The sequence below is a fragment of the Nomascus leucogenys genome, chromosome 22a (assembly GCF_006542625.1).
Source record: "Nomascus leucogenys isolate Asia chromosome 22a, Asia_NLE_v1, whole genome shotgun sequence".
NCBI lineage: Eukaryota > Metazoa > Chordata > Mammalia > Primates > Hylobatidae > Nomascus > Nomascus leucogenys.
In genome coordinates, this window is record NC_044402.1 from 24572181 (window position 1) to 24586832 (window position 14652).

At 35.8% G+C, this 14652-nt stretch overlaps 1 protein-coding gene and 1 pseudogene across 3 annotated transcripts in view; both read right to left on the reverse strand.

Annotated features, from left to right (window-relative positions):
• The window catches only part of TSHR (thyroid stimulating hormone receptor), a 172256-nt gene that overhangs the window by 90716 nt on the left and 66888 nt on the right, over positions 1 to 14652 (reverse strand). The gene's annotated exons all lie outside the window — the stretch shown is intronic.
• On the reverse strand, positions 12251 to 13089 carry LOC100579687 (annotated as a pseudogene).

A 14652-nucleotide genomic window follows, 5' to 3' on the forward strand; every position in this document is an offset into this window, starting at 1 on the left:
TCTACACGTGTATCCCAGAACTTAAAATAAATAATAATTCTTTCATTGAAGAAAAGCCCAGGATCAGATGGGTTCACTGTGGAATTCTACCAAATGTATAAAGAACTAATACCAATCTTCCCAAAGTGTTTCTAAAAATTGAAGAGGTGGCAATTATCCCTAATGCATTGTACAAGGCCAACATTACTCTGTTACCAAAACCAGACATGGACATGAGCCTAGCTCTTTTTTCATCTTTCAGCTCCCACTTATAAGTGAGAACATGTGGTGTTTGGTTTTCTGTTCCTGTGTCAGTTTGATGAGGATAGTATCTTCCAACTCCATCCTTGTCCATGCAAAGGACATGATCTCATTCCTTTTTATGGCTGCATAGTATTCCATGGTGTATATGTACCACATTTTCTTTATTCAGTCTGTCATTGATGGGCATTTAGGTTGATTCTATGTCTTTGCTATTGTGAATAGTGCTGTAGTGAACATATGTGTGCATATCTTTATAATAGAATGATTTATACTACTTTGGGTATATGCTAAGTAATGGGATTGCTGGGTCAAATAGTGTTTCTGCCTCTACATCTTTGAGGGACCACCACACTGTCTTCCACAATAGTTGAACTAACTTACACTCTCACCAACAGTGTATGGCATTCTTTTTTTCTCTGCGATCTCACCAGCATCTGTTGTTTTTTGACTTTTTAGTAATAGCCATTCTGAACTGGTGTAAGATGGTGTCTCATTGTGTTGTTTTTTGTTTTTTTTTTTTCAAGCAATTCTCCTGCCTCAGCCTCCCGAGTAGCTGGGACTGCAGGCACATGCCACCACGCCTGGCTAATTTTTTGTATTTTTAGTAGAGAAGGGGTTTCACCATGTTAGCCAGGATGGTCTCAATCTTCTGACCTCATGATCTGCCCACCTTGGCCTCCCAAAGTGTTGGGATTACAGGCATGAGCCACTGTCCCGACCTCATCGTGGTTTTGATTTGGGTTTTTCTAATGATCAGTGATGTTGACCTTTTTTTCATATGATTGTTGGTCCCATGTATGTCTTCTTTTGTGAAGTGTCCATTCCTGTCCTTTGCCCACTTTTTAATGAGGTTGTTTGTTTTTTGTAAATTTAAGTTCCTTGTAGATTCTGGATATTAGACCTTTGTCAGATGAATAGATTCCAAAAATTTTCTCCCATTCTGTTGGTTGTCTGTTCACTCTGATGATAGTTTCTTTTGCTGTGCAGAAGCTCTTTAATTAGATCCCATTTGTCAATTTTTGCTTTTGTTGTAATTGCTTTCGGTGTTTTTGTCATGAAATCTTTGCCTGTGCATATGTCCTGAATGGTATTGCCTAGATTTTCTTCTAGGATTTTTATAGTTTTGGATTTTACATTTAAGTCTTTAATCCATCTCGAGTTAATTTCTGTACATGGTGTAAGGAAGGGGTCCAGTTTCAATTTTCTGCATATGGCTAGCCAGGACTCTCAGCACTATTTATTAAATAGGAAATCATTTCCCCACTGCTTGTTTTTGTCAAGTTTGTTGAAGATCAGATGGTTGTAAGTGTGTGGACTTATTTCCCAGTTCTTTTTTCTGTTGCATTGGTCTACATGTCTGTTCTTGTCCCAGTACCATGCTGTTTTCATTACTGTAGCCTTGTAGTGTAGTTTGAAGTTAGGTAGCGTGATGCCTCTAGCTTTGTTCTTTTTGCTTAGGATTGTCTTGGCTATTTGGGCTCTGTTTGGTTTCATATTAATTTTAAAATAGTTTTTTCTAATTCTGTGTAGCATGTCAATGGTAGTTTAATGGGAATAGCATTGAATCTATAAATTACTTTGGGCAGTATGACCATTTTCACAATGTTGATTCTTTCTATCCATGGGCATGGAATGTTTTTCCATTTGTTTATGTCCTCTATGATTTCTTTGAGCAGTGGTTTGTAGTTCTCCTTGTAGAGACTTTATACCTCCCTGGTTAGCTGTATTCTTAGGTATTTTTTTCTTTTATAGCAGTTGTGAATGGGAGTTCATTCGTGATTTGGCTCTCTGCTTGCCTGTTGTTTGTGTACAGGAATGCTAGTGATTTTTGAACATTGATTTTATATCCTGAGAATTTGCTGAAGTTGCTTATCAGCTTAAGAAGCTTTTGGGCTGAAACTATGGGGTTTTCTAGATATAGGATCATGTTATCTACAAACAAAGATAATTTGACTTCCTGTCTTTGAATCTGAATACTCTTTATTTCTTTCTCTTGCCTGAGTGCCCTAGAACTTCCAATACTATGTTGAATAGGAGTGGTGAGAGAGGGCATCCTTGTCTTGTGCCAGTTTTCAAGGGGAATACTTCCAGCTTTTGCCCATTCAGTATTATATTGGCTGTGGGTTATATATGGCTCTTATGTTTGTTTTGTTTTTTACTGACACATTATAATTGTACATATTTATCAGGTACAGGGTGAAGTTTCAGTACATGTATACTTGTGTAATGACCAAATCAGGGTATTTAGCATATCAATCACCTTATACATTTATCATTTCTTTGTTGTGAGAACATTGAAAACGCTCTATCCTAGCTATGTTGAAATATACAATGCAATATTGTTAACTATAGTCACCCTACTGTACAATAGAACACAGAACATATTTCTCCTATCTAACTGTAACTTTGTACCCATTGACTAATCTCTCCCCATCCTCCTCTTACCCCTACACTCTTCTGCCTGTGGTCACCACTTCCCTACACTCTACTTCTATGATATCAACTTTTTTAGATTTCACATATGAGTAAGATCATACAGTATTTGTTTTTCTCTTCCTATCTTATTTCACATAATATAACATCCTCTAGATTAATCCATATTACCCCAAATGACAAGATTTCCTTCTTTTTCATGGCTGAATATCATTCCATTGTGTGTATTTGCGACATTTTCTTTATTCATCTCTTGATGAACACTTAGGCTGATTCCATATCTTGGCTATTGTGAATAGTGCTGCAATAAACAGGAGAGTGCAGATATCTTTTTGACATACTGATTTCATATCCTTTGAACATACACACAATAGTAAGCTTGCTGGATCACATGATAGTTCTAGTTTTAATTTTTTGAGGAAACTTCATACTGTTTTCCATAATGGCTGTCCTAATTTATCACCAAAAGTGTATGAGAGTTCTCTTTTCTCCACATCTATACTAGCATTTGTCATTTTTTGGTATTTTGAGAATACCCATTCTAACTGGGGCAAGGTGATATCTCATTGTGACTTTTATTTGTATTCCTCTGATGATTGGTGATGTTAAGCATATTTTCATATACCCGTTGGCCATTTCAGAAATGTCTATTTAGGTCTTTTGCCCATTTTAAAATCAGGTTACAGTCATGCATCACTTAAGGGTTGGAATACATTCTGAAAAATGCATTGTAACGCAATGTTGTTATTGTGCAAACATCACAGAATGTACTTACAAAGACCTAGATTGTATAGCTTATTGTTCCTAGGCTAGAAACCTGTATAGTATGTTACTGTACTGAATACTGTAGACAATTGTAATATGATGGTAAATATCTGTGTATCTAAGCATATCTAACCATAGAAAAGGCAAAAAAATACAATATTGTGATCTTATTGAATCACTTTTATATATGCTATCATTGACCAAAATTTTTCTTTAACTTTTAAGTTCAGGGGTACAAGTGCAGGTTTATTCCATAGGTAAACTTGTGTCTTGGGGGTTTGTTGTACAGATTATTTCATCAGTCTGTTATTAGGCCTAATATCCATTAGTTGTTTTTCCTGATCCTCTTCCTCCTCCCACCTTCCACCCTTCAATAGGCCCCAGTGTGTTTTGTTCCCCTCTGTGTGTCCATGTGTTCTCATTATTTAGTTACCACTTATAACTGAGGACATGCTGTATTTGATTTTCTGTTCCTGCATTTGTTTGCTAAGGGTAATTGCCCCTAGCTCCATCCATGTCCCTGCAAAGGACACAATCTCATTCTTTTTTATGGCTGCATAGTATTCCATAGTGTATATATACCACGTTTTCTTTATGCATTCTATCATTGATGAACATTTACGTTGATTCCATGTCTTTGCTATTGTGAATAGTGCTGCAATGAACATATATGTGCCGTGTCTTTATAAGATAATAATTTATATTACTTTGGGTATATACCTAGTAATGGGATTGCTGGGTTGAATGGTATTTCTGTCTTTAGGTTTTTGAGAAATCGCCACGCCTTCTTCCACAATGGCTGAACTAATTTACACTCCCACCAACAGTGTGAAAGCATTCCTTTTTCTCTACAACCTCACCAGCATCTGTTAATTTTTTACTTTTTAATAATAGCTATTCTGACTGGTCTGAGATGGTATCTCATTGTGGTTTTAATTTCTATTTCTTTAATGATCAGTGATGTCCAGCCTTTTTTCATATGATCATTGGCTGGATGTATCTTATTTTGAGAAGTGTTTGTCCATGTCCTTTGCCCACTTTTTAATGAGGTTGTTTGTTGTTTTCTTGTAAATTTGTTCAAGTTCCTTATAGATGCTGGATATTAGACCTTTGTCAGATACATTATTTGCAAAAATTTTCTCCCATTCTGTAGGTTGTCTGTTTACTCTGTTGATAGTTACTTTTGCTGTGCCAAAGCTCTTTAGTTTACTTAGATCCCATTTATCATTGACCAAAATGTTATGTGGAACATGACTGTATTTGTTTTTTTGCTATTGTTTGGGTTTCTTTTGTATTCTGTATATTAACCCTTTATCAGATGTATGCTTTGCAAATACTTTCTCCCATTCTGTATGTCATCTCTTCACTTTGTTAATTGTTGGCTTTGCTGTGCAGAAGTTTATAGTTTGATGTAATCCCATTTATCGATTTTTGCTTTTGTTGCCTATGCTTTTCAGATATTATCAAAAAAATCTTTGCCTAGGCCAATGTCATGAAGGGATTTCCTTATGTTTTATTCTAGTAATTTTATCGTTTGTGCTGATTTAAGCTTCTAGTCAATATTGATTTGATTTTTTGTATATGATGAAAGACGGGGTCTAATTTCATTCTTCTGCATGTGGATATCCAGTTTTCCCAGAACCATTTTTTGAAGAGACTCTTCTTTCCCCAATGTGTATTCATGGCATGTTTGTTGAAAATCAATTGGCTTTAAGTACCTGGATTTATTTCTGTGATCTCTCTTCTGTTCCATTGGTCTATGTGTCTATTTTAATGCCAGTACCATGCTGTTTTGGTTACTATAGCTTTGTAGTTTATCTTGAAGTCAGCTGGTATGATGCCATCAGCTTTGTTCTTTTTACTCAAAATAGCTTTGGATATTTAAGATGTTTTGTGGTTTCATGTGAATTTAGGATTTTTTTTCTATTTCTTTGAAAAACTGATAAGGATTTCATTGAATCTGTAGATGTTTTGGGAGTAGTATGGACATTTTAATAGTAATTCTTCTAATCAATGAACTCAAGATATCTTTATCCATTTACTTGTTTCCTCTTCAATTTCATCATCAATGTTTTATAATTTCCATTGTAGAAATTTTTCACCTTCTTGGTTAAATTTATTCCTAAGTATCTTTTTTCTTGTAACTGTTGTAAATGGGATTGCTTTTTCAGTTTATTTTTCAGATAGTTTGTTATTGGCACATAGAAGTGCTACTGATTTTTGTATGTTGGTTTTGTATCCTGCAACTTTACTAAATTTGTTTATTAGTTCTAATAGTTTTATGGTGGAGTCTTTTTTTTTTACTTTGTCATCATGCCATCACCAAGTGTGTCTTTATTATACTATTATAAATCCAGTGTAAATAAAATACCTTATTCATAGAGCATATAATAATTCTTATTTCTTTTTTTATTGTATTTTATTTTATTATGATTATACTTTAAGTTTTAGGGTACATGTGCACACTGTGCACGTTTGTTACATATGTATACATGTGCCATGTTGGTGTGCTGCACCCATTAACTCGTCACTTAGCATTAGGTATATCTCCTAAAGCTATCCCTCCCCGCTCCCCCCACCCCACAACAGTCCCCAGAGTGTGATGTTCCCCTTCATGTGTCAATGTGTTCTCATTGTTCAATTCCAATATGGTGGAGTCTTTAGGGATTTTTTATATATAAAATTATATTATATGAAAACAGTGACAGTTTGAGTTCCTCCTTTTCCATTTGGATACCCTTTATTTCTTTCTCTTGCCTAATTGCTCTGGGTAGATGAAAGTGTTGAAAGTGGGCATATTGTCTTGTTCCAGATCTTAGAGGAGAAGCTGTGAACTTTTCCATGTTCACTATGATGTTAGCTGTGGAATTATCATATTTGGCTTTTATCATGTTAAGGTATGTTCCTTCTATACCTAATTTGTTGATTTTATCCTGAAGGAGTTTTAAATTTTATCAAATGCTTTTTTTGCATCAGTTTTATCATTGATTTTATTAATGTGATGTATGATGCTTATTGATTTGCATATGATGAATCATCCTTCCATCTCCCAGTTGATCATGGTGAACTCTCTTTTTAATTTGCTGTTGAATTTGGTTTGCTTGTATTTTGTTGAGGATTTTTGCCTGTTGTTTTCTTTCTTTGTTGTGTCCTTGTCTTATTTTTGTATTAGGGTAATACTGGCCTCATAGAATGAATTTAGATGAATTATCTCCTCTTCAGTTTTTTGGAATAGTTTCAAAAGAATTGGTATTAATTATTCTTTAAATATTCAGTAGAATTCAGCAATGAAGCCATCAGGTCCCATGCTTTTCTGTGATCAGAAATTTTTATTACTGATTGAATCTTGTTACTCATTGTTGGTCTGTTCATATTTTCTATTATCAATTTTGGTAGGTTATATGTGTCCAGGAATTTATCCATGTCTTCTAGATTTTGTTTTTTTATTTTTTCTATTTCTTTCTATTTATTTATTTATTTTTTAATATATATATATTTTATTATACTTTAAGTTCTAGGGTACATGTGCACAACGTAATTGTCTCTTATGATTCTCTGTATTTCTGTGGTATCAGGTGTAATGGCTTCTTTTTAATCTCTGATTCTATTTATCTGTGTCTTATCTCTTTTTTCTTTGTCTAGCTAAAGGTTTGTTAATTCAGTTTATCTTTTTAAAAAATAATTCTTTGTTTCATTGATGTTTTGTATTTTTTAGTCTCTATTTCACTTATTTCTGCTCTTATCTTTATTATTTCCTTCATTCTTAATTTTAAATTTAGCTTGTTCTTGTTTTTTCTTTTTTCAGTTCCTTGAGGTACAATGTTAGGTTGTTTATTTGATACCTTTCTATTTTTTTGATGTAAGCATTTATTGCTATAAACTTCCCTCTTAGAACTGCTGTTGCTATATCCCATAGATTGAGGTGTGCTGTGTTTCCATTTTCATTCGTTTCAAGAAATGTTAAATTTTCATTTTAAATGTTTTGATTGGCTCATTGGTTGTTCTAAGAGTATGTTGTTTAATTTCCAAGTATTTGCACGATTTCCAAAATTCTTCCTGTTATCAGTTTCTAATTTTATTCCATTGTGATCAGAAAAATACTTAATATGCTTTTGACTTTTAGAAATTTGTTGAGACTTGTTTTGTGGCCTAACATATAATCTATCCTGGAGAAAATTCAATGTACTTTTGAGAAAAATGTGTATTTTGTAGGTTGCTGGTGGGTGAAATGTTCTGCAAATGTCTGTGAGGTCCATTTGGTCTAGAGTGCAGTATAAATCCAGTGTTTTGTTTGTTTTTTTTTTTTTTTGCTTATTTTCTGTTTGGATGATCTATCTGTTGCTGAAAGTAGGGTGTTGAAGTCTCCTACTGTTATTGTATTGCAGTCTGCATCACTCTTTAGATGTTATAATGTTTGCTTTCTATATGCTTCAGTGTTGGGTGCATATCTATTTAGAATTGTTATAATTGGTTGCTAATCGACCCCTTTATTATAGATTTACCTTCTTTGTCTCCCCTTTCAATTTTTGACTTATCTGTTATCTAAGTATAGCTACTCTTGTAGTCTTTTGGCTTCCATTTGCATTGAGTATCATTTTTCATCCCTTTGCTTGCAGTCTATATGTGTCCTTATAGGTAAAGTAAATCTCTTGTAGGTAGCACATAGTTGGGTTTTGTTTTCTACCCATTCAGCCACTCTATATCTTTTAATTGGAAAATTTAATTCATTTATATTCAAGGTTATTATTGATAAGTAAGAACTTACTCTTGACATTTTGTTAAATCATTTTCTGTTTTTTTTTGTATTTCCTTTTTCCTTTTTCCCTTTTTTATAGTTTACCTGTGTGGTTTGGTGACTTTTTTTGTAGTGATAAACTTTGACTTTTTTTTCTTTTTCATTGTGTATCCGCTGTAATTTTTTTCTTTGTGGTTACCATGGGGCTTACATTTTAAAAACTGTGTAGTTATAATAGAAAATTTAAGTTGATAATAACTTAACTTGGCTACATACAAGTATTCTAGACTTACCTTCTACCTCCCAAATTTGTTTATTTTTTATTAAAAACATTTTTTTTGAGACAGAGTCTTGCTTTGTTGCCCAGGCTATAGTGCAATGGTGCAATCTTGGCTCACTGCAACCTCGGTCTCCTGGATTCAAGCAATTCTCCTGCCTCAGCCTCCTGAGTACCTGGGACTGCAGGCGCACACCACCACACCCAACTAATTTTTGTATTTTTAGTAGAGATAGGGTTTCACCATTTTGGCCAGGCTGGTCTCAAACTCCTGACCTCAGGTGATCCCCCCACCTTGGCCTCCCAAAGTGTTGGGATTATAGGCGTGAGCTGCTGCGCCTGGCCTCCCCCACCAAATTTATAACTTTGTTGCTTACTTTGTATTTTTTCATATCCTGTACATATTTTAACAACTTGTGGTAGCTATAGTAATCATTGACCATTTTGACTTTTAATCTTCAAACTAGACAACTGAAAGTTTATATACCACCATTACAGTAATGGAGTATTCTAAATTTGGTAATAAATTTACTCCTACCAATGAGATTATGCTTTCATTTTTTTCATGCTAGTAATTATTTTCCTAATACATCCAGTTGAAGCACTCTGTCTAGCATTTCTTACATGGCTGGTCTAGCAGTGATGGATTCCCTCAGCTTTCTCTTGCCTAGAAACACTATTTCTCCTTCATTTCTGAAGTATGAATTTTCTGGGTGTAGTGTTCTAGGTAGACAGTTCCCCTGCACCCCCACCTCACCTCTTTAAGCACTTTGAATTTATTATCTGGTTCTCTCTTGGCCTGCACGGTTTTTGTTGAGAAATCTGCTGATAGTCTAGTGGGGATTCCCTTATATGTAACTTGATTCTCTTCTCTCGCTGCTTTTGGAATTCTGTCTTTAACTTTTGATGATTTGATTATGATGTGCTTTGGAGAGAATCTCTTTTGGGTTGAATCTGTTTGGGATCCTTTGTGCTTCGTGGAGCTGGATGTACATATCTCTCCAAAGACTTGGGAAGTTTTTAACTGTTTTTTTTTTAAGTAACCTTTCTGTGTCTCTCTTCATCTTTTGTCCTATGGAAATCCCATAATGCAAATATTTGTTGCTTAGTTGGTGTCCCAGAAGTCCAGCTGGCTTTGGCTGTTCTTTTTATTCTTTTTTCTTTTTGATCTCTGACTAGGTTATTTGAAAAGGCCTGTCTTTAAGTTCACAAATTTTTGTCTTCTGCTTAATTTAGTCTGCTATTGAAGCTCTGAATTGTATTTCTTCATTTTATTAGTTAAATTTTTCGCTCCAAAATTTCTGTTTGGTTCTTTTTATTTTTATTATTTTTATTTTTTTTTTTGACACTACCACAAAGCCTCTCCATTCATCTGAATGAAGATGCCAATAAATGGCTTTTATTGCCAGTTTGTTTGCTGCATTCAAATTATGCAATGTAAGGGGTAAAGTGTACAACACATAAAACCCTCAGCATCAAACAAACAAGCAAAACAAAACACAAGCATTACACATTTCCTCTAAATTCACAGTACAACAGCCAATTATGGAAATGATGTGGTAGGGAATAAACAATGGCATATTTTCTTCACATCAGTCATTAATATTTATTCCCCTGTGAAGTTCATTGTTCTAATTTCCATTATTCAAAGGGGAAGTTCTATCCTTGAGGACACCCAAAAGTATGCTATTACATGGCAGCATCAGCAGCAACCTCAGCATTGGAAGAAAAAGCCAAGCAGCTCGTTCTCTGCACAAAGTTGTTGCTCCATAAATAATATAACAATAGAATCATTTCACCATTATCAGGTCTCCTGCAAGGGTTACCACATGCCTTGTCCAGTGAGGTCCTGAGGTCAGTAGAGTCACAGCTGAGCAGGGCATGGGCACTTCTAAGCGGCAAGGCATGACAGTATGAGGGAATTTTCTAGCATTGGAACCTTTCTGCAGTTTACACAACACTTCAGATAAACTATGTATTGTTTCCCAGAAGAAATCAAAGTTCAATTCTTATAGCTTCTTCTTGCTCAATCATTACTTTTCAGGGCTGCTTCAACTCTTAAACTCCAAGAAGCTAAGGAGGAGAAAAATAACTCTTATCTGTAGGATTTGAGATTCCAAACTTTCATTCACTTGGCAGATGGATCCTGAAAGCTGCTAGGTGTCAGGATTTTCACCCTCCCTGTTTTTGAGAATTAGCCCAAAGGCTTTAGTAAGAGTAAGTTGGGAGCTGAAGCACATATATTTACTTAACTTTATTTAACATTTTTATTTTTTAAACTGTAGATTCAGATCTGACTATACAATTGCACATATCTAAGTATTTTTTTCTTCTGGAGTTACAAACCCTTCATCTGGGGTGGTGTAGGAATGAAATAGAAATTGCAAAAAGGCAAATTATTATATTTTCATTAGAAATTTAACTTTAGTCCTGTTTCTATCATAGGACAATTTTCACAAACCCCAAAACGATTCTATAAGAAGCTATTTCTGGTCTTTCTGCTTTAGCAATTGGTAAAACTTCCACAAGATTTTAATCAGGGGAAAACCATGTAACAAGCATGTATCTTTAACATGAAGCTGTGACTAATTATTCAAGAATACTTTTGGTTAAACTTCATACAAAAGGACAAGAAGAAAAAAAATATGAGAAAACAGACCCTTTTTCTGCTTAAATTCACAAATGGCAGATTCACAGTTGGCTGGAACAGAAACAGCAGGGCCCTTCGGAAACTTCAGAGTTTTTAAAAATGAGTTCTCACTATTTTGCCCAGGCTGGTGTCAAACCCCTGGGCTCAAGCAATCCTTCTGCTCCAGCCTCTCAAGTAGATGGGACTACAGAGCGTGCGCCACTGCACCCCACTTAGATCTTCTGATTAAGCTATCAATAAAGGCTAAGAGCATTCAGACATAAAATCCTTGAATAGGCTTCTCATTCTCTGAGATTGTCTCAATTCAAGGTAGCATGATGTCAACTCTGAAGTTGTTCCTGAAGATAAAGGGAGGGTGGATGACCAAGGCTAGAGCATGACCTATAACAAGGAAAAGTGACTGTGTATAAAGTATAAAGCAGCAGCTCTCTGCCTCTGGTGGGCATCAGAAAACTTGCATACCTTTCTAAACATATGACAGCTTGGACTTCACTCCCTACTTCTAAAGATGAAGCTCCAGGCAGATAGGTCTTGCCAAACTTTAGTCAGCAATTGTGATGTGTGCCACAGAGAACTAACTATTGGTACGATGTTTCTGCCAGGCATATGCACAACCTTTATTTTGCATAACTGGAGATGATTTATCAATGGTGCATTTTAGAAGATCACCACTGTAAGAATTCCTTCCTTCGTCTACCCTAGCTGCAGATTTCCCACAACAGGCATGCATAAAATGTCAATTCTCTTCATAACCTAAGTTAGAATTTTAAATGAACTTTTGCTTTTCACACTTTGCTTCTTTTATGTGATAGAGCTAGGCTGTACTTTTTGACTTCTTATTTGTAGCTAGTTTCATTGAAAATTCTTCTGGTTTTTGTGTGCTGCTAATCTCTTGTTTTAAAGATAAAGAGAATTGTACTTTTTTTTTTTTTTTTTTTTTTAGAAAAAGACCATATGGAAAACATTCATCTTAGCAACTTCTGATAAAAAGAAAAAAAAAACCCTGATTTTAACTTACCACTGATTTTTACTAAACTTTTAATCTTTATGCAACAGGACCACAATTTCTTTTCCCAGCTGTTAACACCCAGATTGTTTCAAACACTAAAAAGAAAGTGCAAAACATCATGCTGTAGAATTTCTATGCCTAAGCTTCTGCAGTGTTTATCTGTAAAGTGGCCAGGATGACCCCAACATTCCTGTCTTCACTCTTGGAGCTGTACAAATTATGCTTTCGATGTATTCTTGGACAAGATCTAGTACCAAGTAGTGGATGCTCTGGCCCCTTCTGAGGGCTCTCTGGATTTTTGTGGATGAGGTATCATTAGTAATCCATTCATTCACCACATGAATGTTGCTCCAGTGTTTCCATAGCACATCAGATTCATAGATGAATTTCTGAGGAGCATTTCCAGCTTAAGTAATGCATATGTGCCCATAGTCTGCCATGATTTGGGTGATGTCTTCACTCTTCCAGAAATTGGGAACACCAAAGGACTCCAGTAAATCTGCCCCACACAGCAGCGTGACCTTTGGTGCACCTTTTGTTTTTGGCTCTAGGGATTTCTTTTGACTAGAATCTTGTCTTTGTTCAGCTCATGGAATTCCTCTTCCATCCAGCCTTTCTAGTGTAGGTGAGTTCTGCTGGTGATCACAGTCACCAGCCTCCAGTTTATCTTGATAGTGTCTTAGCATCTTAACAGTCTCTATCCACTCCTTCTGAAAATTTTTCCGTGTATCAGCTTCCACCAATTTGGAATTCTTGGTGGCAAGTTCTGCCATGATGACCTGGTGATGGGCAGGAATGAGTCCCTTCTTCTTGTATGCATCACCAACAGGAGAGATTATGCCTTTGACAATTCTCTGTCTTCCTGTCCAATTCATGCAGTCCTTGGCCAGTTCAAACAACCTGAGGTACATGTTGGTGACAGGATTGAAGGAGCCACAAGCAAGGAGAACCACTACAGTCTTCTCTGAATTTTCCATGGTAAGAACTTGAATTTGTTGATCTAAATGGAAAACTGTGACACATCTCTTGTTTTTACAAAGGAAATTCTTTGAACCTGAAGTGTCTTGCAAGGCAGGTGATTGGAACCATTTTGACTAGTGTATCAACAGTCTTCTTTAAGGTGGGCTAGAAAAATGGTTTCATATCCAAATTGTAACTCTTTTCCATACTCCTGCATTTGACACCTTCCTTCAAGGCATGTCTGGATGCAGTTTTCCTCAAAGACCCTCTTGGCCTCCCTAGGAAAAACCTCAGAAAGGCTGTGGTAGGAGCAGTTGAGGGAGAAAATGCCCCCACCCATGGATGTCTCAGGCTGCTCAAGTGGAAGTTTGTTTGGTTCTTTTTAATGATATCTATCTCTTCGTTCAATTTCTCATACAGATCATAAATTATTTTCCCAATGTATTTGAAATGTCGATCTGTGTTCTCTTGTATCTGAGTTTCCTTAAGATTCATAAATTTCTATTTCTTTGTGTTAAGTAATTGGAGAATCACTGTGCTTATTTGGCAGTATCATGTTTCTTGTGTCCCTCTGTTGATATCTGTGCATCTGGTGGAAGAATTGCCTCTTCCAATTTTATACAGTAGCTTCCAGAGGGGAAGACTTTCACCTGAAGATGTGTCCTAGGGAGTCAGTTGGGTAGAGTGCATTGGCTTTGGCTCTGGGTGAAGACAGTAGTGTAGTCTCTCTGAAGTTTCTGTAGTCAATGTCAGTGATAACTATAAGTGCCTCTGTGACCTAGGCTGCTAGAGTTTGTATGGATAGTTTGCTGGTTCTGGCGCTGCTTCCCTGTGGGCAAAGTGCCAGGCTGGTTCATGCAAGGGAGCATGGGCTAGATCCACTGGCTCTGTGGTGGCTCTCCTGGGGGCAGGTTGCTAAGCTAGTTTGCACACAAAGGATCACAGGGATAATACCTACTTTTAAAATTTGAAACAAGACATCCTAATGGTGTTCTAGAGTACCAAAGTATAATTAAATAAGAAACAACAGAGATTTACCCTGAAAATATATTTATTTCTTCAAGTTAAAGCCTTATTTTTTTCTAAATATTAAATAATAATTCCTAGACAATATATATTTTTACCATGCCTCAAATGACTGTTCAATTAAAAATAAGTTTTTCCATATACTTCTTTATCAAAATATAAACAAAGATACCCAGTCAGAGCCTAGGGTCACGCTATCTCCTATGTGTGTAGTTCCTTCAAATGTATGACTGTAGGATCACAAACTATGATTTCATGCCAAGAGTAGGATGGTAGCATGGAAGAAACCCATACTTTTCTAAGCATAATGCTGTGTATGTCACCAACAGGCCAGCTTTCCATCTCCCCTTCCCCTGGTGCAGGAGGGTGAACAGACTTATAAGAACTAATGTTTATGCAGGTCATCAAGGGTTACTCAAATCTGTGGAAGGAAACCCTCGAGATTTCCTGATTGTTTTACTAATTGAGGCAACCAGTCAGAGCATGCTAGTTCCCATTATACCTCAGCTTTTACAGAGAGGTCTAAAGTCTTATCTTGTTGTGATTTTATATGT